General features: G+C 36.5%; 1 protein-coding gene and 1 pseudogene across 1 annotated transcript in view; one reads left to right on the forward strand and one right to left on the reverse strand.

Moving 5' to 3' along the window:
- NAALADL2 (N-acetylated alpha-linked acidic dipeptidase like 2) overlaps nt 1-23,339 on the forward strand; it is a 1,506,494-nt gene that overhangs the window by 995,835 nt on the left and 487,320 nt on the right. The gene's annotated exons all lie outside the window — the stretch shown is intronic.
- Nucleotides 12,259-19,519, reverse strand: LOC131757567 (leptin receptor gene-related protein pseudogene; annotated as a pseudogene).

The following is a 23,339-nucleotide window of genomic DNA, read 5'->3' on the forward strand; positions in this document are numbered from 1 at the left end:
ACTCTTAACCACTGTGCCACCAGGGAAGCCTGAATCTGTTAGCTTTTGTTTGTCTGTACAGATTTTGATTTCTCCATTGAATCTGAATGAGATCCTTGCTGGGTAGAGTAATCTTGGTTGTAGTTTCTTCCCTTTCATCACTTTAAGTATATCATGTCATTCCCTTCTGGCTTGTAGAGTTTCTACTGAGAAATCAGCTGTTAACCTCATGGGAGTTACCTTGTATGTTATTTGTCATTTTTCCCTTTTTTCTTTCAATAATTTTTCTTTGTCTTTAATTTTTGCCAATTTGATTACTATGTGTCTTGGCGTGTTTCTCCTTGGGTTTATCCTATCTGGGACTTTCTCTGCTTCTTGGACTTGGGTAGGTATTTCCTTTCACATGTTAGGGAAGTTTTTGACTATGATCTCTTCAAATATTTTCTCACGTCCTTTCTGTCTCTCTTCTCCTTCTGGGAGCCCTGTAATGCGGATGTTGTTGCATTTAATGTTGTCCCAGAGGCTGTCTTCATTTCTTTTCGTTCTTTTTTCTTTAGTCTGTTCCACATTAGTGAATTCCACCATTCTGTCTTCCAGGTCACTTTTCCATTCTTCTGCCTCAGTTATTCTGCTATTTATTACTTCTAGTGTAGTTTTCATTTCAGTTATTTTATTATTCATCTCTCTCTGTTTGTTCTTTAATTCTTCTATATTTTTGTTACACATTTGTTGCATCTTCTCGATCTTTGCCTCCATTCTTTTTCCGAGGTCCTGGATCATCCTCACTATCATTCTTCTGAATTCTTTTTCTGGAAGGTTGCCTTCTCCACTTCATTTAGTTGCTTTTCTGGGGTTTCATCTTATTCCTTCATCTGGTACATAGTCCTGTGACTTTTCATTTTGTCTCTCTTTCTGTGAATGTGGTTTTTGTTCCACAGCCTGCAGGATTGTAGTTCTTCTTGCTTCTGCTGTCTTCCCTCTGGTGGTTGAGGCTATCTAAGATATTTGTGGAAGTTTCCTGATGGGAAAGACTGGTCGTGGGTAGAGCTGGCTGTTGCTCTGGTGGGCAGAGCTCAGTAAAACTTTAATCCTCTTGTCTGCTAATGGGTGGGACTGTGTCCCCTCTCTGTTAGTTTTCTGGCCTTAGGCAACCCATCACTGGAGCCTACCTGGGCTCTTTGTTGGGGCTAATTGGGACTCTGGGAGGGGTCACACCAAGGAGTACTTCCCAGAACTTCTGCTGCGAGTTTCCTTGTCCTCACCATGAGACAGAGTGACCCCCTGCCTCTGCAGGAGACCCTCCAACAGTAGCAGGTAGGTCTGGTTCAGTCTCCTATGGAATCACTGCTCCTTCCCCTGGATCCCGATGCACACACTACTTTGTGTGTGCGTTCCAAGAGTGGAGTCTCTGTTTCTCCCAGTCCTGTCGCAGTCCTGCAATCAATTCCTGCTAGCCTTCAAAGTGTGATTGTCTAGGAATTCCTCCTCCCATTGCTGGAGCCCCAGGTTTGGAATCTTGACGTGGGGTTCAGAACCTTCACTCCAGTGGTTGGACTTTTGTCATATAAGTGTTCTCCAGTTTGTGAGTCACCCACCCAGCAGTTATGGGATTTGATTTTATTGTGATTGCGCCCCTCCTACCATCTCATTGTGTCTTCTCCTTTGTCTTTGGATGTGGTGTATCTTTCTTGGTGAGTTCCAGTGTCTTCCTGTCGATGCTTGTTCAGCAGTTAGTTGTAATTCTAGTGTTCTTGCAAGAGGGAGTGAGAGCATGTCCTTCTACTCCGCTATCTTGAACCAGTCTTCCCTCAGTGTAGTTTTAATTTGCATTTCCCTTGTAATCAATAATTTGGGGCATCTTATGTGCTTATTGACACAATAAGTATAAAGCAAGTTTTTCTTTTTCCTTTGTGGCTGTCAAGTTGGCCAATAAGATTTGGTGGAAAGATTTTGCTTTCATTACTTACTCGCCTTGGCACCATTGTTGAATATTAATTAATCATATAAGGGTCAGTCTATTAACTGGACTCTATTCTGTTTTAGTCATCCATTTGTTTATTCTTACAGCAGTATAGCTATGTTTATTATGCTGGCTTCTTGTAAATCTTGTAATGAAGAAATGTTAGTAATCCAAATTTCTTTTTATCTTTTAAAATTATGTTGACTTTTTAATGACATTTGATTTTCAGTATAAATTTTAGAATAAACTTGCCAATTTCTACAACATAGCCCATTAGGATTTTGATTGGGATTGTGTTGAATATACAGCTCAGTTTTGGCAGATTTGAAATTGTAAAAATGTTTTGTCTGTCAGCTCATAAACCTGATGAATTTCTTCATTTATTTACATATTTTATATTATTGTCATCAATGAACATTTAAAGCTCTGATATTTTGTGTACACACATTTAGGGTTATGTTGTTGCCCAACAAGGTGGGCCTGGCATGTATATTTTGAAAAGTAGTCTCTGTGTTTCTGATGTGCATTTCTCCCTTTCTCCACAATCTTAGAGCTACAGCAATAGAGGCCTTTCTCCAGCTTGACATTGTCAATACCAGCATTCAATAACATATAAATTTTACTTATTGTTTTATCATTTGGGTCTCATTTATCCATTTTGTCCACAAAGATATTACATGACAAGAAAATATCAAATTTCTTGCTGAAATCCCTAGGTACAGCATCTACAGCATCCTTTTAATCTACCAATTAAATAGTTTTATGAAAATTTTTTTTAAAAAGGACATTTGGATTCTTTCAGAGTGAGTTCATCCTGTATTTTAGCAATCAATCTTTTCTTTCTAGATATTCAGAAATTATATATTTAATTATATACTGGAGACCTTTATGTAAAGCTTTACATGTTTAGTGAAACTGCCAAGACATATTATTCAGTTATATGCACTCAATTTAACTACATTTTTTTGCCTACCATGTTTTCCATTTTACAGAGTATAGCAACACTGCATCAGGAAACTGAATCTGATGAAATGTCAGTATTATTAAATTATGAAATTTTAAGCAATGTTGTTTTTAGAATCTCCATCTTTTTTCTATGTAATATTTCTTATATATGACAGGTAAAATATGTCAAATTAATAAAAGTTACTCTTTATCATATAAGGCATTACTTATGAAAATACCTCATTTTTAAAATTACAGAAAATGTTTTTTAAAAATCCAATAGATTTTATCCTGAACAACCTATAATTTAATGCAGGATAGAGACACTTTGCCAGCATCTTATATTTTAGGTCAATTTAATAAAATATAATTTAGTATCTATTGTTCTAACTTCCCATAATTATAGGGTGGAATAAATTTTTTCTTATGCATTCTTAAGGTAATTTTGTTGATGAAGTTCTTTTCCCAGGTAGTGAGTTAAAACATTAATATGTTTATAGCTGTTTTTTATGGAGTACAATTATTTTAGTTTTATTTGACAATTCAAATTTTAGTTGGAGAGGAAAAAGCAGACAAATGCAAGATATATTTCTTCCATATACATAAGTGTAGTAACAAATAGATTTAGCATTTTAACAATTTTTCTAAAAAAATTTTTTCATTTAATAATTTCTCATGAATCTTTAAATTTCAAAAAAACTATATTTATTAGAGTTGATTCATAGCAATCTTCTTCTAAAACAAATACACCAATTTTTAATAATAATTTTTTAAACTTGATATCAAGAAGTTTATCATAAAAAATGGAATGGCATCCTGCCAAATCAGTCACATCACATCCACAGCCTGGTGGAGGGAGAATAATTCTAGTGGACCAAGTTTCATAACTGCAGTGAATGTAGAACATTTATTTTTATCAGTAGTTGTTATTTTACATCAGGACACTTGCTGACCAAAAAACAATGCTCATTGCAATGAAACCATCACCTTGAAATTTCACCATATATAACTCAAACATTCCTGACAATTGGTTCTTAGCATGTAATGTACTTAAACAAATCATAGAGTCAACTATTAGTTTAATCATATGTTTTAAGTACTCTGTTTAATAGAAAATATATTTTAATTTCTCAGTATATTTGTTTACTGAATATCTGTAAGGATAATATTCTAGAGCTGTAACTAGTACATGCAGTGTTTTCTTCTCTTGAATAAGAGCTTGCAAAAATATAAATGGTCTGGTTTAAATGGTTAGAAATTAATAACTTCCTTTTTTGTCACAGAATATAATTGATTTGTAAAATTAAGTGTGAATAAGGTTCAAAGAATAGCAGAGTATACGTTTCTGTTTAACATCTATCTAATTTATGGAACAACAGGTGGCCACAGATTTGGGACAGTGAGACGGCAGTGAGTACTGCCTGCAACAGCCCAGTTGTAAGAATTTTGATGGCACCTGTCAGTGTGATGAGATTGCTCTATTTTGAAGGATGATCCTCCTCAGTGCCCTAGTTTTCCTATTAACCCGCTTACTACCATACTGCTCACTTGCCCTTCTCGTGGACTAACTGCTGTGTCTTGTCCTATCTTTGATACAGAATCTTAAATGCTTTCAGTAGCAGCTCTTATCAGTACCACAGGAGGGGAGCGCCTTAGAGAACTGAAGTACTGTTATATTTTTCCACCTTCCAGGATAAAAGCATGCTGTTTGGATAAGAGCTGAAAATGGTTCAAGGAAATAGTCCTAGATAAAAATAGATAAATAAATGAAATAAAACGTGAATAAATCTTTTCAAATGGTTCATGAAACAATATGACATTATTTCATACATCTTTAAGAAGTGAAGGATTTGAAGAGTACACACATGCCAGGTGGTCTAAGGCAGAAATTCTCTTGCTTGTGAAATAAACATTTGTAGACAGGAATCTTTTTTTTTTTTTTTTAATATGTTTTGGGAACATAATGGGAACTCTTAAACCTAGTGTACATCAAAGTTGGAATATATTAACATTTAATATAAAACGTCGCCATCTGTTCTCCTGTTCTTTACTGAATTCAGAAAAGACCAATAGTCCAACAACACAATGACCTATGTTTATAAGAAAGTATCACTTTTTGAGCAAAACACATAATATTAAGATTGATTGATTTAAAAGGATATTTTAAGGCCAGAAATCTGAATTAAATAGAACCATAATTAATTTATTCTTAGATGTCAACAGGTAGCTTAATGTAATTTCTTACAACAGATTTAAACTTTTATTTTGGAATCAATTTCCACTGTTTAAAACAGAGATTGGCAAACTATGGCCCACTTCTTGTTTTTGAAAATAAGTTTTATTCTAACATAACTATGCCCATTCATTTACTTAACGTCTATGCCTACTTTCATTATACAAATGAGTTGAGTAGTCATAACAGAGACCATATGTCCAGCAAAAATACTTACTCTCTGGCCTCTACAGAAAAGTTTGCGACTCTCATCTAAATCATAAAACCGCACCTGTTGAAGCTTAAATTTATTATAGTCTAAAGAGAATAAGTATTGTAAAAGATTTATGTTCAATATTTTCTACTTAGAAAATTTTGAGATAAATCAGCAGTGTACCAAAGTGAAGGGTTTTAAAAAATTAATTAATTAATTTTTGCCTGCGTTGGGTCCTCATTTCTGCTCATAGGCTTTCTCTAGTTGTGGCAAGCAGGGGCTATTCTTCGTTGCGATGCACAGGCTTCTCACTGCTGTGGCTTCTCTTGTTGTGGAGCACGGGCTCTAGGCACGCGGGCTTCAGTAGTTGTGGCATGCGGTCTCAGTAGTTGTGCTTGAGGGCTGTAGAGCGCAGCCTCAGTAGTTGTGGTGCATGGGCTTTGTTGCTCCACGGCATGTGGGATCTTCCTGGAACAGGGATCGAACCCATGTTCCCTGAATTGGCAGGCAGTTTCTTAACCACTGTGCCACCAGGGAAGTGCCCCAAAGTGAATTTTGTGGAAAGTCTATAGGTATGTTTAAAAGGAAAAAAAAAGGGATCCTATAGTTGAACAGAATACTCTCTTTTCCCCTACTTGAGAATCTGTCAGATGATAAGGATCTGAGAAATCATTCAATAAATTAACCACTTTAACTTTTTAAATCTAATATTACCCAAATTTCTTTGACTTCCCCTTCTCCCCACTACAAACCAGTTTTTAATTTTTTTGTAGGACAAATAGTGGTCTGCAGAAGAAAGTGCTAAAAATGCTATCCTAAAAAAATATGTACTTCTAAAATGTGAAAACATATAGGTCAGAATAGCTCAACTGAATTTATAGAATCATAGATTGTAGATTTAAAAGAGCCCTATAGTTTATTTAATCGAATTCCCAATCTTAGCAGATTACAGAAAAATAAAATTGATAATTCCAATATGCTAATCTTATTTTACTACATAAGAGATGGCTAATCATGACTACCTTCAAGTTAACAAAATACACTTAATGAATTGTGTATATATGTTGGCTTCACTCACTGTAGATAAAGTATCGTTATGCCATAAGTGCTGAAACAATTGTGGTTTTACATATTGCATTAAATCGGTTAGTGCTATATTTAATTTTAATGGGATGTTTTTAAGTCCCTAACTAAATTACTTTATAACTAAGTACTGAATGCACCCTCTACATGTTTTGTTATTTTAGAGGTAATGTAAGTTTAATTATGCAGATAATCCAAGTAGATTTTTATTTTGCCTCTGTGTTATCACTTTCATTTTAATGGCTTGAATGATTCTTATCACTATTTGTGAATGGGATTAATTAAATCTAGAATGATGCTTTTAATACTGTGTGATGGAATACATTTTGTAAGAGGGTTGATATCCATGTGTTGGTCAAAATTATTATTGAATCCGTTAGACCCTGAGAAGTATAAACTCAGAAACACAAAATGTTCACTTCCATTTAGCATTTTATTGTAAATGTAGTTATTCTTTTATGGATTGTCAGTTGATTCTAAAATTTTAAAAAATAGTTTTCACATTCATTCTTCTATTAAACAAATCCTTATTGAGAACTTACTATGTATCCTATTAGAATATAAATTCCACAAAGCAGAAATCTTGATTTGTTTATGCTGTGTCCTTATTACTTAGCATATAGTAGCTACTCAAAACTATGTATTGAATGAATGAATGGTTTTAAATACTGAAGATTCAGCAGCATAACATGAAACAGTCTCAGTACTCAAATTGCTTAAAGGCATTTGTAGCACCATGTAGAAAATACACAATAGAGATAAATATAGAGGCTATGAGTCACTTAGGAAGAGACTAACCCACTTTTTAGGAAAGGGGCCAGGGAAAGCTACCTTGCAACTACTAATTTACTTTATGATTCTATGGATTTCTCTATTCTGGGCATTTCATATAAATGGAATAGTGCAATACAATATAATGCATGTGTAAATGGAATAATATCAATACAATATGTTGTCTTTTGTGACTGGTTTCTTTCACTTAGTATAATATTCTCAAGCTTCATTGTTACATGTGGTAGCATGTGTCAGTATTTTATTCCTTTTTATTGCCAAATAATTTCCCATTATGTGGACATCCCATATTTGGTTTATCCATTCATTAATCGATAGACTTTTTTTCCTGCTTTTTGGCTATTATGAATAATGCTAATATTAACATTTATGTACAAGTCTTTTTGTGTGTGGATACATTCTTTGAATTCTCTGGGATGTATAACCAGGAGTGGAATTGCTAAATCATATGAAAACAATTTTATGTTTGAACTTTTTGAAGAACATTCAAACTGTTTTCCAAACTGGGTGCGCAATTTTACATTGCCACCAGCACTATACGATGATTCCAATCTCTCCAGGCCAACACTTGTTATTATTGATCTTTCTTATTAGAGCCTTCTAGGGTTATTATTTTTTAATGGAAAATGGCTTTCAATTTGTGGAATTTTAAATACCAGCAGCCCTGGGAGAGGTATTTGTAAGAAGCTATGGTTAATTATGTACATATTATCTTCCCTTGGGGGTGGTTTCAGAAAATATGGAGGTTTTTTTTTTTTAATTAGAAGACTGTACATTTGACAGTAGCCTTTCACTATATGTAGCTCTCCAAAGATTTATATAACTGAGTTAAGGAATCACTATTATAAGTAAATCATCTTAGAATTAAAAGTTTTAACATTAATTTATTCAGAAGATCACATTCGAATTAATAGTTCATATGTTTTGGATCAAAATTTATGTGCTATTAAATGTATTATTTTTTATATGTATGCTCTGATTTATTCCATCAGTATTCTCCCTAAGTAGATTGACCCCCTTTTAAAGGCAGCAGTTTTGTTTTATATGTTCCTGAGAGCTGTGAAGGGTCTGGAATTCTACCTTACTTTCCAGCTAACAAATAAGCCTGCCACGGTTTCATGGTTGCTGGCAGAAGACACAGGCCTTCTCAGTCAGAGAAAAAGAACTCTATTACTTACCACAATAGCAATAGCCAGAATATCAGCATTTTCCTTTGCCTCTTCCCCAGTCTCCAATTTGTCCAGGGTGACATGAAGAGGGACAAGTGACATCAGCACACACAATGCGTTGTGTCACCCAAGAGGAACATTAAACTTGAGAGAAAGATACTGTTTCTGTTTTCCATGTCTGTTTACTATATAAAACATTTTTGAAATGATAGCCCAGAGCAAAGGCAGTCAGTGCTTCTGCTTACAAGGTATACGGAAGTGTGAGACCTATGAAGAATTGACTTCCAGTAGTTCTTTTTAACTATAATGTATCTCTCAAAATGTTTTGTACCTAGGAAGTTATAAGTTTGTTGACTTAATTTTGTTTTGCTATGCAGCATATATCAAGAGATGAATTTGTGAAAGAAATATTTTCTGTAAAATCTTCTGATTAGACCAAATGCTTCCCTTTTTATAACAGTAATGATTTTGTTGAGTTAAACTTTAACTGCTCTGAGATCATTGACAAAAGAAAACTAGGTTATCTTTTGTAATGCATAAAAAATAATGTATGGGGCTTCCCTGGTGGCGCAGTGGTTGAGAGTCTGCCTGCTTATGCAGGGGACACGGGTGCGAGCCCTGGTCTGGGAGGATCCCACATGCCGCGGAGCAACTAGGCCCGTGAGCCACAACTACTGAGCTTGTGCTCCGCAACAAGAGAGACCGCGATAATGAGAGGCCCGGGCACCACGATGAAGAGTGGCCCCCGCTTGCCACAACTAGAGAAAGCCCTCGCACAGAAACGAAGACCCAACACAGCAAAAATAAATATAAATAAATTAATAAACTCCTACCGCCCCCCAAAATAATAATCTATGTGTGTAATAAGTAGATGTGCTACTTTAAGAGATTATCAACTGAAATAAGTAATACAAAATCAAACAAGTTAATTTTTTTTTTTTTTTTTTTTTTTTTTTTTTGCGGGCCTCTCACTGTTGTGGCCTCTCCCATTGCGGAGCACAGGGCTCCGGACGCGCAGGCTCAGCGGCCATGGCTCACGGGCCCAGCCGCTCCGCGGCATGTGGGATCTTCCCGGACCGGGGCACGAACCCGTGTCCCCTGCAACGGCAGGCGGATTCTCAACCACTGCGCCACCAGGGAAGCCCAAACAAGTTAATTTTTAATTAATTGCAATAAACTGGAGTGCTTAACATGAAGCTCCTCTCAACTAAATCCATTCCTATCATTTAAAAAATTTATTTTATATTAATGTAAAAATACCAATGGTAATAACCTGAAAGTAGTTGAGCTGGAGGAGTGAAGAGAAACCATCAACACCCTTGTTCAGACTCCCATAATTCAGTTTGTGTTAACCACCTCCACACTGAGGGAAGCTATAATCCATAGAGAGCTTATTTTATTTCCCTTTTATTTATTTATTTTCCCTACTAACTTTTATTACTTTAATGATGCTTAGATGCTGCAGAATAAATGCCTCTGTTTCAGACATATAGAAAATCTAATAATCTATCACTTTGATAAACCATTCCATTAGTAGGGAATAACTACAAATATTCTATATGCATTATAGAATATATATATATATATAGAATATATATATATATATATATGCATTATATCATTCTGGAAAAACAATCAAGAGGCAATGCTTTAAGGCTACACGTTAAGGCTACCTTGGTTATTTAAATGTGTATAAGCAACAAGGGCAGTTTTGCAAAAGGTAGTATAAATTAGACAGTATCTCCATCTTAGGAAAAGAAAATCTATTACAAGCCAACTACACATCCAAAATGGTATCTTACAACTTATTGCTATTATTCTAATGCAGGACAGATTATTGCTCACAACCGCACATTTCAGAACACCAAGAAATTTTCATATTTCTGTTACCTTTTAAGCAAGGTGACATCTGCATAAAATCTTTTAAAATTAAACTTTTCTTTTCTGTTAAAAGTGAAATTTATTATAATACAGTAAGTGCAAGTGTTATTAAAAATGCTTGTTAAAATTATAAAGTGTCTATATAATTTTTCTAATATAAATATTGGAAATAACAACTTTAACAGTTCTATACATACATAGTACATTGAAAACATAAAATCATGCACAAGGCTAAAATATTGCTTTGCACAGTATCATTTTAGGTATTACTCTTGTCTTCTGATCCCAGCATCATTACAGAATATGAAGGAGTTACAAACTTCAAGGTTTCAGTATTTTCAATGTATGTCAGTTATTACACATTAACAATGCTTTAAAATCGTTGCTTATATTCTACATGTGGTTCTAGTTCCCATATTTCCCTTTCTCGATAGGTCTTGGACAAAAAGTTGATCTAGAAAACCTATGATTACAGGACCCAGCATGACATGAATTCTCAATGACTCATTTAAAAGTGGTGTAAAGTGTTTTGTGTGTGTGTATATATATATATATATATATATATATATATATATATATATGTATATATATATAGAGAGAGAGAGAGAGAGAGACAATAAGTATATCGCATGTAAATAAGATTAAGCAGCTCACCCTCTGCTTGCTTACTTGGCTCCATGTCTCTATAGGAAGGAGAAGTGAGCCATGAAGAAGTTAGGGCAAATCAGAACTGCTGGGAGTGTGTGTGTTTGGGGGGCTGGAGGGGCTAGTGAGGGTGTGTGGGGAGCAGCATAGAGAAGGAGCTGGGGAGAAATGTCAGATTATGAAGGGAAATTAAACAGTGCTACTTATCCATTCTTCCCCATCCTGCTAAAGCAGGGGCCAGTTCCATCCCAGCCTCCCTCCCCTGCCTCCCAGTGGGGAATTTGTCCCCCCAGCACTGAGAAGGCAGCCACTGCCTTTCAGACAATGTGAAGCCATAGCTGTTCCCTACTGAGAACACTTCACAAATTTGAGGAACAGGCTATAAATTATACAAGCTATAAATTTGGACATTTCACAAATACCAAGGATAGTCTGAAGTAGGCCTCAACATGAGGGGCAGGGGAAACAGTTTTTACAAGCAGCTAATGCCCAGAGAGGCTAAGGGGTTCAGCCAAGGGGGAGGCAATGCGTCTTCCTTCAAGACAGCACTTCTCAGGCTTTAATGTGCATGCGATTCACTTGGGATCTCATCAAAATGTATTAGGTTGAGGGTGGGGCCTCATACTCTGCATTTGTAATAAGCTCCTATGGACCACGCTTTGAGATGCTGATGCTCTTGGTCTATGGACCACAGTTGGTGAAGCAAGAGTGTGCAACATAAAGAGAGAGCTGCCTCTGTCTCTCTGGGCTACAGGTATACATCTTGGAAGTCCTGGGAAGAGCTGAGACAGCCCCAGTGCTATGTGCCCACTCAAGCACATCCCCAGGGAAAAAGTGGAGATACAGCACACTGAGTGAGCAACTGTCTACAAGACTGAGTTAACATATTTTCGGAGAGCACCAGGACTCTGTGAACAGCTAAACAAATAACATAATTCAACTTGAGTAAATGGAGAGATCTACTGGCTGGGAATAAAACTAACCTTTTCCCCATGTAGTCCTCCTTAAAGTGAACATGATTACAAAGGTATAAAAAAACCAGCATATTAAATTTCATAGTAGGGCTTCCCTGGTGGCGCAGTGGTTGAGAGTCCGCCTGCCGATGCAGGGGACAGGGGTTCGTGCCCCGGTCCGGGAAGATCCCACGTGCCGCGGAGCGGCTGGGCCCATGGGCCATGGCTGCTGCGCCTGCGCGTCCGGAGCCTGTGCTCCGCAGTGGGAGAGGCCATAACAGTGAGAGGCTCACGTACCGCAAAAAAAAAAAAAAAAAAAAAAAAAAAAAAAAAAAAAAATTCATAGTAAAAGGCCACATGTGCACACATATACATACAGTATGAATTCTAAGAAATTAAATGCATTTTTCAGAATAAAGCACGTGCTACCACTGCTCCCAGCTAAAATCATCTCCTCTTCCAAATACAAAGAAAACAACCTTGAATTGTAAGGAAAATCACTGCATCTCCTGCCAGCACCAGGCCACAGGCTCCTCATTTGATCACAGCCACGCGAGCAAGAATAACAGGAAATCCAAAGGCAGAAACAACAATTCCGGTAGTGAAAAAATAAGCCAGTTCCTGACAGGCACTACTTGTTGCATCAGCGTCATATGTTGCTCGTTTGGCAATAAAATAGGGGATGGGAGAGATGACGTGGAATATCAGGACAAACAAGGGTCAGTAAACACCGTAATCCTCTAAGGCACATCCCAGCATAAGACAAGTCAGCCCAATAGCCCCAGTGAAGTATAATGCCAAAGAGCTTTAACGCCCGCCGTGTCTCCTGAGCTGGGGCCGCGGCTGCTTCCGGCTTCTTGCTATGGCCCCGTCCTTCTTTCCCCTTTAACTGAACTATTGTCCAACCTTGATTCCCCTCTCCCATACTTAGGTAATTAATTTTTTGGTTACCTAAATGCAGACAGTCACTAATATCTCTTCTTATTTGTTTCATGTGGTTTAGTACATTGCCCTTAGTAATACTGTGCTACCTGTCTCGAGAATTCAACATATTACCTTTCTTCCAATAATTCTTTCATTCATAGTAATCTTTGAAAATCTTTATTGCACCAACTTTAAATATACTTTTGTTCTATGAGTTCTAACTGATATTTACGCATCTTATTCACTGTACATAAAATCAGTATATTTTAAAAAAATTTCTATGTATCTATCAGACAAATCTTTTTCTTTCTCTTCTTCTCCCTCTCCTCCTCCTCCTTTCTTCTTCTTTTTATTATTTTTAAAAAAATGTTATTATTATTGAAGAAGAAAAGAGATAAATGAAGAAAAGAGAGAGGGAGATTTATCATGCCTTGTATTTATTGAACCAGTTTGGGCTTTTTTGGTCCATATATGCTTCTCTAGATGCTTACATATCACATATTTAAATATGTGTCTACGATTTTTATGAAGCTTAATAGTGGTTTCATTAGAACAAAGTTTTCTGCATTTATTGATTTTCTTATTTTGAAAATGAAAATATTTCTATATAGTTCTGAGTTTACTATTGTATCTCAAATATTTCATTCTGCGTTAGAATTCAGTTAAAGACTTCTGATTTTAGCTTTAGACAAACATATTCTTCCTATTGTCTTTCCTAGGAAATATTTTTTCTGTTCCCTGGAGCTAGTGTTTGATGTCACAGAGTATGCCCCTGACAAACAAGGCCTGTTCTTTGACCTGACCTCTATGGTCAGAATTGCCCTTCTTCCATCCTTCTGTTTACCAAAGGGTTAACTTTTGGTTTCCAGACTAAGACTTAATATATTTTAGAATTACTTTCTGAAGTTAAAATAGGAAAGATTTATTCATTTATTTTCTAGAAAAATGTAAAAAGGTGAGCATTCATTTGCTTATATTACCCCTCACCCTAGACATTAGCAATGACATCTCCATCAAAAACAAAATAGATTCATTCAAGCAGGAAAAAAAAAATCTTCACTTGAGTCATTTAAGTGAAGGTTTAAACGTTTCTTGTTTCAATGAGATAATATTTCAATTCTCTATTTAACTTACAGAGGCAAAGGGGAAAAAAAGAGGGGTGAGGATTGTGGATGCAGTGTCTATTCCTTCTTGGATCTAAATATTGACTCTTCCAAGTGTGGTCTTTTCCAGGAATTAGATAACTAAAAAAATAAAATTCCACTGAAACGAATCCAACCCAATATTATCTTTAATTCAATATAAACATATCTTATATAGCCTGATAGTTTCTACTAACACACTATCTTTAATCCTAGTAATTTATATTTTTATAGTTTCTGTATCATGCCTAAAATGTTGCTTACTCTAATTAGCTTCTGGTCAACAGTATCTTTAATTAGAAATATTGGTAATCTGTCCCCTGCAGCATTTCATTTAGTGTGTTTCATTTTAGTGGTTCTAGGATGATTATCCTAATGAACAGAGTGGTAAAAAGTATCATTAAGCAGAAATGAAATAGAATACCCATCAGGGCAAAAAGGGTTGTGGGTCTGTGTGTTAGTAAAAGAATGATCTGTACTTCAAATACAGTATTAAAACTGTCAATAAGTTGGCATTGAGTGTACCTTTGAAATTCTATCAGTAGCAAATATCTGATATTGTGATTTATTTCTAGCGATTAGAGGTAGAGTGTAGGATGAAGGACACAGAGTTAAACTAAAAAATGACCAATTCATTGAAAAACAGTTCAAATAGCACCAATAATATTGTTGAAACTGACTAAAGTTGATATGAGTAATGTAAAAAAGTTATGTGAGAAAATCACCAGCAGACTTGTGTGTCTATCATGAAATTCATTGTTAGGGATGGTGGGAGAAATCAGTCTTATGTTTATGCATGGTATTCTTGTCAAGTGCATATATTAAAGTGAATGGTGTTTATTTATAAACACTGTGCCACAGGAACACTTTTTCTTTGTAGAAGTATTCTAGCTAATACATGAAGAAAGAATGATAGAATTAAAATATTACGATTTTTTAATCCCCCAAGGAGATAATGAATCTAGGCACTAAGCAACAGTGGATATTAATAAGAAAGAGTGGGAGGAGAAGAGGAATAGAAAGAAACAGACATTACGTGCCTCATGATGGAATTCTACATCTGTGAAGTGTACTTGTAAAAAACTCTGAATCTAACCCAATCAGGACTCTGGATTTAACTATCAGGTTACAGGGAGCACAGAAGCAAGTATTTTAAATGATACCATGAGGATGGAAGCAGCAAGATCCATACTGTGAAAAGCTCTACAAAACAAATGACCAGATTCTTCAAAAATAAATCATAGGGAATTAAGAGAGGGAGGGCTACCTATAAGATGAAAGAGACAAATGATCTATCAGCCCAATGCAATGTGTGGGCCTAACTGAACTCCACGATTCTGACTGAATCAAAATAACAGTTAAGAAAAAAGCAAATTGATATTAGGGATAATCTTAAATTTTTCATAGTGGCATAATAATATTGCAGATATAATATAGAAAAAGTCTTTCTATTTAATGATACATACCATGAAATATTTAAACTGAAGTAAAAGAATATGTGGGATTTACTTCAAAATAATCCTGTTAGGTGGGGTGTAGATGAAAAACAGAACGCCCTCAAACTGGTGAGGTTTTAAAGCTGGGCTATGGCTGCCTGGAGTTTTATTGTCCTGTTCTTTTTACCTGTTAATACATTAACATTTTCCACAGTAAAATTTTTATAAGAATGAAATATCACAAAGTTTCACACCTGTCATAGGGTCAGTAAAGTTTTCTATGGCATATTGAAGCTACATGTTCATATCTATTAAGATCCATTTACAAGGTATGATATAGATATGGAATTGTATTACTTTGCGAATGATTACCAAAGCTGGTTTAGTGACTGTATGTTTTTAATTCAGAAGATTATATTAACCTGTTTTATGGAGGAGTTGCTTATGTATCTTTTTTGCATTTAGTATTATATAAATAATCATAAGGAACTCTCTAAAGAAATTATAGTAAATAAATCTACATAATAGATAATAACATATATTTGCATTATAGATATAAACTGTCATATCTTTTACAGATGAAGTCAGAGATGAATACAGAATATAAATAAGTGAATGATTTCAAAAAGGAATCTAGTATTGAGGATTTATTTACGTTTTAAGGTAGATAAAGCAAGAATCAAATTTATTAGCAAATTGAGATAATTTGAGTGACATTTATCAGTAACATCTTTTTTCCTTTTTGTGCTTTCTTTTTCTTATGCTTTTGAATAAAAGTTGATTTGGGGGGGCCTTCTTATACTAATGTGATCTATTTGTACACATCAACATTTTCTCTTAATATACTCCAAAGTAAGATTATGAAATAGGAGTTTAGAGCTTGACAGATTAATCAGATTAGTGAATGGTCATTCAGTGACCACAGTCAAAATGTCCTCCTGGTTATGAAGATATGTGACTTGGTGTGACACTAGATTCTGTTCTTGGCCATGGTCTGTTCAGCATGACCCAGATGAAGCCTGAGAGGCTCTTTTTTTTTTCCTTTTACATAATGAGAAAAAGGAACACTGCATTTCCTGCTTATGTTTAATTTCCTATGGAAAATAAACCTGATGATAGCAATGATGTTTCATTGTCCAAACAAATTGGTAGGGACTATGATTTAACAGTGGGAGTATGAATAATTCCTATTAATCGGCAATGCATGATTTAAAATTTTATTTTTATTATTATTATTATTTTTTGCGGTACGCGGGCCTCTCACTGCTGTGGCCTCTCCCGTTGCAGAGCACAGGCTCCGGACGCACAGGCTCAGCAGCCATGGCTCACGGGCCCAGCTGCTCCGCGGCATGTGGGATCTTTCCGGACCGGGGCACGAACCCGTGTCCCCTGCATCGGCAGGTAGACTCTCAACCACTGCGCCACCAGGGAAGCCCTAAAACTTTATTTTTGTACAAAGTGTAAGGCTGAAGGATACATCTCCACTCACACTTTTGTTAATGGAAGAACCAAAGAAACAAAACCTAATTTATAATGATGCAGTTAAATAAATCAAGGAAACAAAGCATCTTCCCAGATTGAGGGTACTCTTCAAATTTTCTAATATAACATTCCAGGGCGACTGCTCAAATGAATACAAAATCAATGTCTTCAGTAACATTAGGAGAGTTGAGGACACCGACAAAGGCCTTTTTTCCAACTCACATTCAAAACATAAAATTATCATTATAGTAACTAAGAGAATACAAAGAATAGGAGTATTTGCCATTTATAGTAAAAAGAAGAATGCAGTTGGTATTATCATGGAGAGAATTCCTTCGCCAGAGACAGGCTCTCAGAAAGCATAAATACAGCCACAGTGCACTCACGCAGGAGAGGAAAAAGTGACTGCATTACTCAGCTACTACCAAAATACATAGGTGCTGAGGAGGAAGAATTTTTTTCTCTTCTTTTATAAGCCCTTCTAGCTTGTCTAAGAATTAAATTGATATGAGACAGATTACCAGGAGAAAATCAAACAGTTGATAATAGCATGTATACATGGGAGACCAGGAAAACTGAGTAAATCGATAAAATGGCCAAAATCCTCACCTTAAATACCATTTTCAGCTAAAGACTAAAGAAGATGCTGGCGGTAGTGGTTTAGAACTTCAGACAGGGGAGGAAGGCAATTCACATGGAGACAGAAACACAAATATTTGGTAAACAAATGTTCACTGGGCCCTGCGTAGACACTGGGACACAGAGTGGACCCTGATCTGTAAGCCCTGCCAAGTTTCCCCCACCACTTCTAGCCCTGATGATTTGCAAATACCTCTGGTGAGAGTTCTATTTCAGGAACAAGCCCTTTATCTAAATTTTCTCAGGCAATTAAGGGGAGGTAACAAGAAAAACTTCCTGAGTCTTCTGTTTCTTAAAAATAATCACCCTAAATTAATCCTTATTCCAAAGAGGTATATTTTGGGGTGGCAAATTTTTCTTTCCTACATAAGCAAAGAGTAAGAATATCTGATTAATTAAAAGGGCCTTGAGGCAAGAAGCAGCCAAGACAATATGAACCATACAGTAAAATTCTGACAGAACCAGAATTATTACCATAGTCATAGTGGTAAAATTATTGCCAGTTGATTATTGAGAAAGAACTGGAGAGTATTAATTAGTAGAATTCACTGCTTTTATAGTTTACTACATGTAAATAAAAGAAATGAGAGATTTGCTGTTTAAGCTACACAGCAATAGATAACTAATATACATACTAAGGCAGACTCATTTTCTGAACTGTCTATTCCTCATAGAACTTAATACAGGGCCTTGTGTGTGGCAACCACGTAATCCCATGCTTACCACAGTACCTGGATCATACTACATACTCAGTAAATATTTGTCAGATTAATTGTATGAATAATAACAATAAAAATCTACTGAATGCTAACGATGTACCAAGCATCTTTAAATGTTTCACATATATTTACCCTTTTAATCATCACAACAGCTCTGTGAGGTAAGTTCAGTCATCATCCTCATTTTATAAATGAGGAAATTGTGGTCTAGAGAGGTTAAGAAACTTCTCCAAGATGGCATGGCTTCTAAGTGGTAGAGTCTGTAACTGAACCCAGGTAGTCTGACTCCAGAATACACTGCTTTTGGCTACTACATGTTGCTGCTTCTAATGAATCAGTGAATATTTGCTCAGTGAAAGAATGCATCACCTGATCATATATATTGATCTGAAATAAATTGACTGCCAGATGTTTCTCCAGCAAAAATGGGTTTGTTCAAGATCAACAGAGTATTGCACTTCAGAGTCTGCAACCATGGTGAACTACATGCAAGTCCCTTCATGGCAAGGGAAGGAGAACCCTTTTATAGGGAGGAAAAGGAAGTTGGGAGGTATAATTTAAAAAAATTTAAAAAGAGTCCTGGCTTTCCATTGGCTGAGTCCTTGCCAGGAAAGGAGAGGAGTCTTTCTTCTTCCTGTTGGGCTCTGCTGTCATCATATGGTATGAGAGCTCCCCTTTTCCTGACTCCTGACTCTCTATAATTGAGGTTGCTGCTGCTGCTGCTGCTGCTAATTTTTTAATATTTTCCCCCGTTTGATTGAGAACTTTATCTGATAGCATTACTCATCAAAAGTCAGGTTTTTTGATTTCAGTGGCTTTTTGTCCCTTGATGTCAGGGAAGGACCTTTCCTGGGTGTAGTGTCGCATGTTGGAGGGAAAGTAAACAGATTAGAAACCTACTAAGATGACATTCAAGTAATGAGGAGGGGTAGGAGGGAGAACTTTTAGGCACTTTTTATCTAAAGTCCTATATGTTATTAACATCATAGACATTGGAGTTCATCTGAAGCATTATATCATTATCAAAGTTTTGGTGACAAACTTCTAACAGGCCTCGTCTCAATATCTTAGGAAAGCTGTCTTATCAGATGTCATCTGCTTCAATTGCAGGAAATCTTTATTTTCAGGTCACCAGATGAGGTGAAGTTCCAGTCAGGATTTGGTGTTTCTTTAGGTTTATCATGTGAATCCAACAGTCTGTTCTTTGGAGTTTGGCAGTACAAGGGTTACTTAGCAGTACCCGATATGGGACTGTCCAGCAAAGTTGTAGAGGGTTCTTCTGGAGATAGCTTTTCCAGTAGATGAAATTTTCAGGTTGCATGGTGTGATGCTTAAGGTTTTCATCTCCCAAGAGCTCGCTGTGAAAATATCACTTTATCAAAACATAGTTATTTTTAATAGAGCAATTAGGCCTTTGCAGTATTGGAGTATATTTCCTTTTTTCAGTTGTGGGCCAAAAGAAGCAAAATCCAAATACATTGGGCATTCTGTGACTGTCTCAAAGGGTGAGAGTTTACGAGTTCCAAAAGGGGTGAATCTTGGATTTAGAAAGACCAATGGCAGTGCTTTTGCCCAAGGTATTTCGAGGGTTTCTACAGATTGAGCTGAGTCTTACTAATGCTGTTAGTACATTCTACTAAATCAGTAAAAGTGTTGTAAACTAACCAAACAGCAGGGACTTGTCAAAACACCTGGTCAGTAAAATGGGTTCCTTAATCACTATGAAGTTTGAGAGGAGGTCTTTCCAAAAAGATTTTTGCCAAAGAAGAGGCAGTAGACTATTTCATTCTAGTGTGAAAACATACCAGACCATTGCTAAAACATATTTATATCCATAAGACAGAGGAAGTTCTGTGAAATTCATTTCCCAGGTCTCTAATGATCCATTAGGCAGTTTAAAATATTTGATAGCAGTATCAACAGGCTTCCTGAGGTTGTACTTCAGACAAGTGGGACAAATGAAGTAGGCATTTTTTTGTGGCCTTGCTAATGTTTTCCTACTAATATTGATTCATGAATTCTGTTGTCAGGAGAACAATGGTTTAATGAACGTAGAGTGGTGAGGAGTGGGAATTTTATAGTCTCCAGTAGGACTAGGTTATTATTTGGCTCAAACCAGAGCTTTGGGGCTTCCCTGGTGGCGCAGTGATTGAGAATCCGCCTGCCAGTGCAGGGGACACGGGTTCGAGCCCCGGTCCGGGAAGATCCCACATGCCGCAGAGTGGCTGGGCCCGTGACCCATGGCCACTGAGCCTGCACGTCCGGAGCCTCTGCTCCGCAATGGGAGAGGCCACAACAGTGAGAGGCCCGCATACCACAAAAAAAAAAAAAAAAGAGCTTTCTCTTTTTATCAAACCAACAACTGTCAAATTTCCAATCTTGATTTTTCCTTTCCTAAGTCCAATTCTGAGTTTTCTCTAGCCATTTTTTCTAAGCTATCACTTGGGGAAATATCCCTTTGGGCCATGACAGAGGTTTGGCTGCTGTTGGTCCCTTTAACAACAGCATTCCTTGTGGAAATGTCAGCAATGTGATTTCCCTTAGCTTCTGGTGAGTCAAGTTTAGAATGCCTGGGAATTTTAATAATAGCTAAAGCAGCAGGTAAAGTATTGTATCCAATAATTCCTGAACATAGAAGCCATTTTAAATGTTATTTCTACTGGAAATAAGGAAGCCACATTGCTTCCATGACATTCACAAATCATGAACTACTTCAAAAGCATACCTACTATCAGTATAAATATTAGTAGTTTTGCCCTTGGCTAAAGTACAAGGCCATGTAAGAGCATATATCTCAGCCTGTTGGGCTGCAGTAGACTTAGGTAAAGGTGCTGCCTCAATAACATAAAAAGGAGTTGTAATAGCATACCCAGTACAATATTTGCCACTGTCAACTTTTAAATAAGAATGATCAGTGAACCATGAGAAGTCAGCATTACCCAAAGAAATTTCCTGTAGATCATCATGAGGAGTCAGGAGGTGATCTGTCAGTGTTAAACAGTCCTGAGGGACTTTGTTGATAATGCAGTGGAGGAGAGTAGCAGGATTAAGGTTACTACAGTGTAAAAGCGTTATATGAGGAGCAGTTAACAGAAGGACTTACTAGGAGGTGACATGGCTGGCTGATAAATATTGAATGTGATGAGAATTCAGGAGAGCTTCTACCATGTGAGATATAAAAATGATTGAAGGGGATCACACAATGATTTTCTCAGTGGCCTTAACCAAACAAAACAGTGGCTGTAATGGCTTTAAGGCAAGGAGGGTATCCTCATTCCACAGAGGAATTATATTATATATATATAATATATAAAAATATATATATATTATATATATAATATATATTATATTATAGCCAACAATTCCATTGTTGGCTATAATACTCTATGGGTTGATGTTGGTCCCCATGTTTTTTGGGTAGCAGCCCAAGGGCATTCCCTTCCTTTTCATATACAAACAAGAAAAAAAGTGAATCTAATAATTAGGATGCCCAGGGGCAGGTGGGTTCTTCACACTTTCCTTTAACGCCTCCTTGGCTATGTCATTTGGTAATTCCCATTGAATTGGGTTGGTTGTTGGTTATTTAGTAACACATACAGAGGTTTGGCCATGAAAGAGAAATTGGAATTCAGTTTTGGCAGTAACAAACTAATCTGAGAAAACCTCACAATCGGTGCTTAGTTTTGGGAAACATAGGACACGAAGTCTATCTGGATCTAGATATAGCCCTTGTTTTGATATCAGGTGCCCTAAATATTAAATCTGGGATTGGGAAAACTGCAATTTTTCTTTGGGGACCTTATGTTCCTTTAAGGCCAAAAGCTTTAGCAAGTGGATTCTGTCTTCCTGTGAGGAGGCTTGAGAAGGAGATCAAAGAAGCAAATCATCCACATATTGCACCAAAGTAGACCCTCTAAGGAAAGTCATATCATCCAGATCAGCCTTCAGGATTTATAAGAAATTAGAAGGATTCTCAGTAAAACTCTACAGCATTACTGTCCAGGTAAATTGTTTTTCTTCCCAAGTGAAGGCAAAAAGATACTGGCTACCTTCATCAACTGGAATACAAAAGAATGTGCTGCATAATACAATTACAGTAAAGAATTTACTTCTAGTGGGAATAGATGTTAGTAACTAGTAATGTATGAGGGTTAGGGACAACAAGGTGTCAGGGATAACAATGTTTTTTATTGCTCAGAGGTGATAGACGAACCTTCACTCTCAGCCCTTAGGTTTTCTCACTGGTAAAATGTGAGTGTTACAGGTGATAGTACAAAGGATTATGAGGCCTTAAGCCTTGTAATCTTCTACTGTGGGCTTAATGCCTTGAAGGGCTTCTTTACTTATAGGATATTAATTAATTATCAGAAGAGATTTTAAAGGTGTCTATATGAATCTTGATGGGAGGTACACTGTGAATTTTGCCAACATCATTTGGAGATTTTACCCATAAGGAAGGTGGTAACTGACTCAATAGGGACAAATAATCAGTGTTTTGAGAATCATTTCTAGTACTGTGAGAGATGGAACAAATAAAAGTTGTCAGAGGATTATTTAATTCATCTGGTTGGTTACATTGATGACTACTGTCAAATTCTAGAATTATTTCCCCCTGTTGGGAGAAAGAAATTCTGGCATGATACTTTCTAAGAAGTCTGGCCTAATACATGTATGGGACAGAGGAACAAAGGAGAAAAGGGTGTTTATCTCTCAAAGGGCCTAAACAAAATGCAATAGGTTCAGAGACAGACACCTCTTGAGGTTCATCAGAGATCCCCACTATTTGACCTGCACTATTTAGTACTCTGAGGCAGGGGCTGTTTTGTAGTAGTGGAGTTGGGTATTGAGAGTATGGCTCCAGCGTCAGTTAGGACTGGCAGAGATTCATCCCCAATTTGGAGAAATGTTTCTCTAAACTGATTAAGAGGAAGGATTAGGAAGAGTCACTGTAGTTCCTCGGAGCTCTGTCATTAAGAATTGGGAAAACATTGGAAAGGCTCGTTAGAAGGCCAAAGGAATGCAGTGCTTGAATTTGTAATAATCATATCTCCAAAGTCCTGTTTATTTGTAATAATGACAGAAACTAGGAGGATTTAGGTTTTGTTTAGGTGCCTTTGTTTGTTACAGTTGACGTTTAAGAATTTTGGTGGTCTTCCTTGAGGGT

This window comes from Kogia breviceps, chromosome 5 (genome assembly GCF_026419965.1).
Source record: "Kogia breviceps isolate mKogBre1 chromosome 5, mKogBre1 haplotype 1, whole genome shotgun sequence".
Taxonomy (NCBI): domain Eukaryota; kingdom Metazoa; phylum Chordata; class Mammalia; order Artiodactyla; family Physeteridae; genus Kogia; species Kogia breviceps.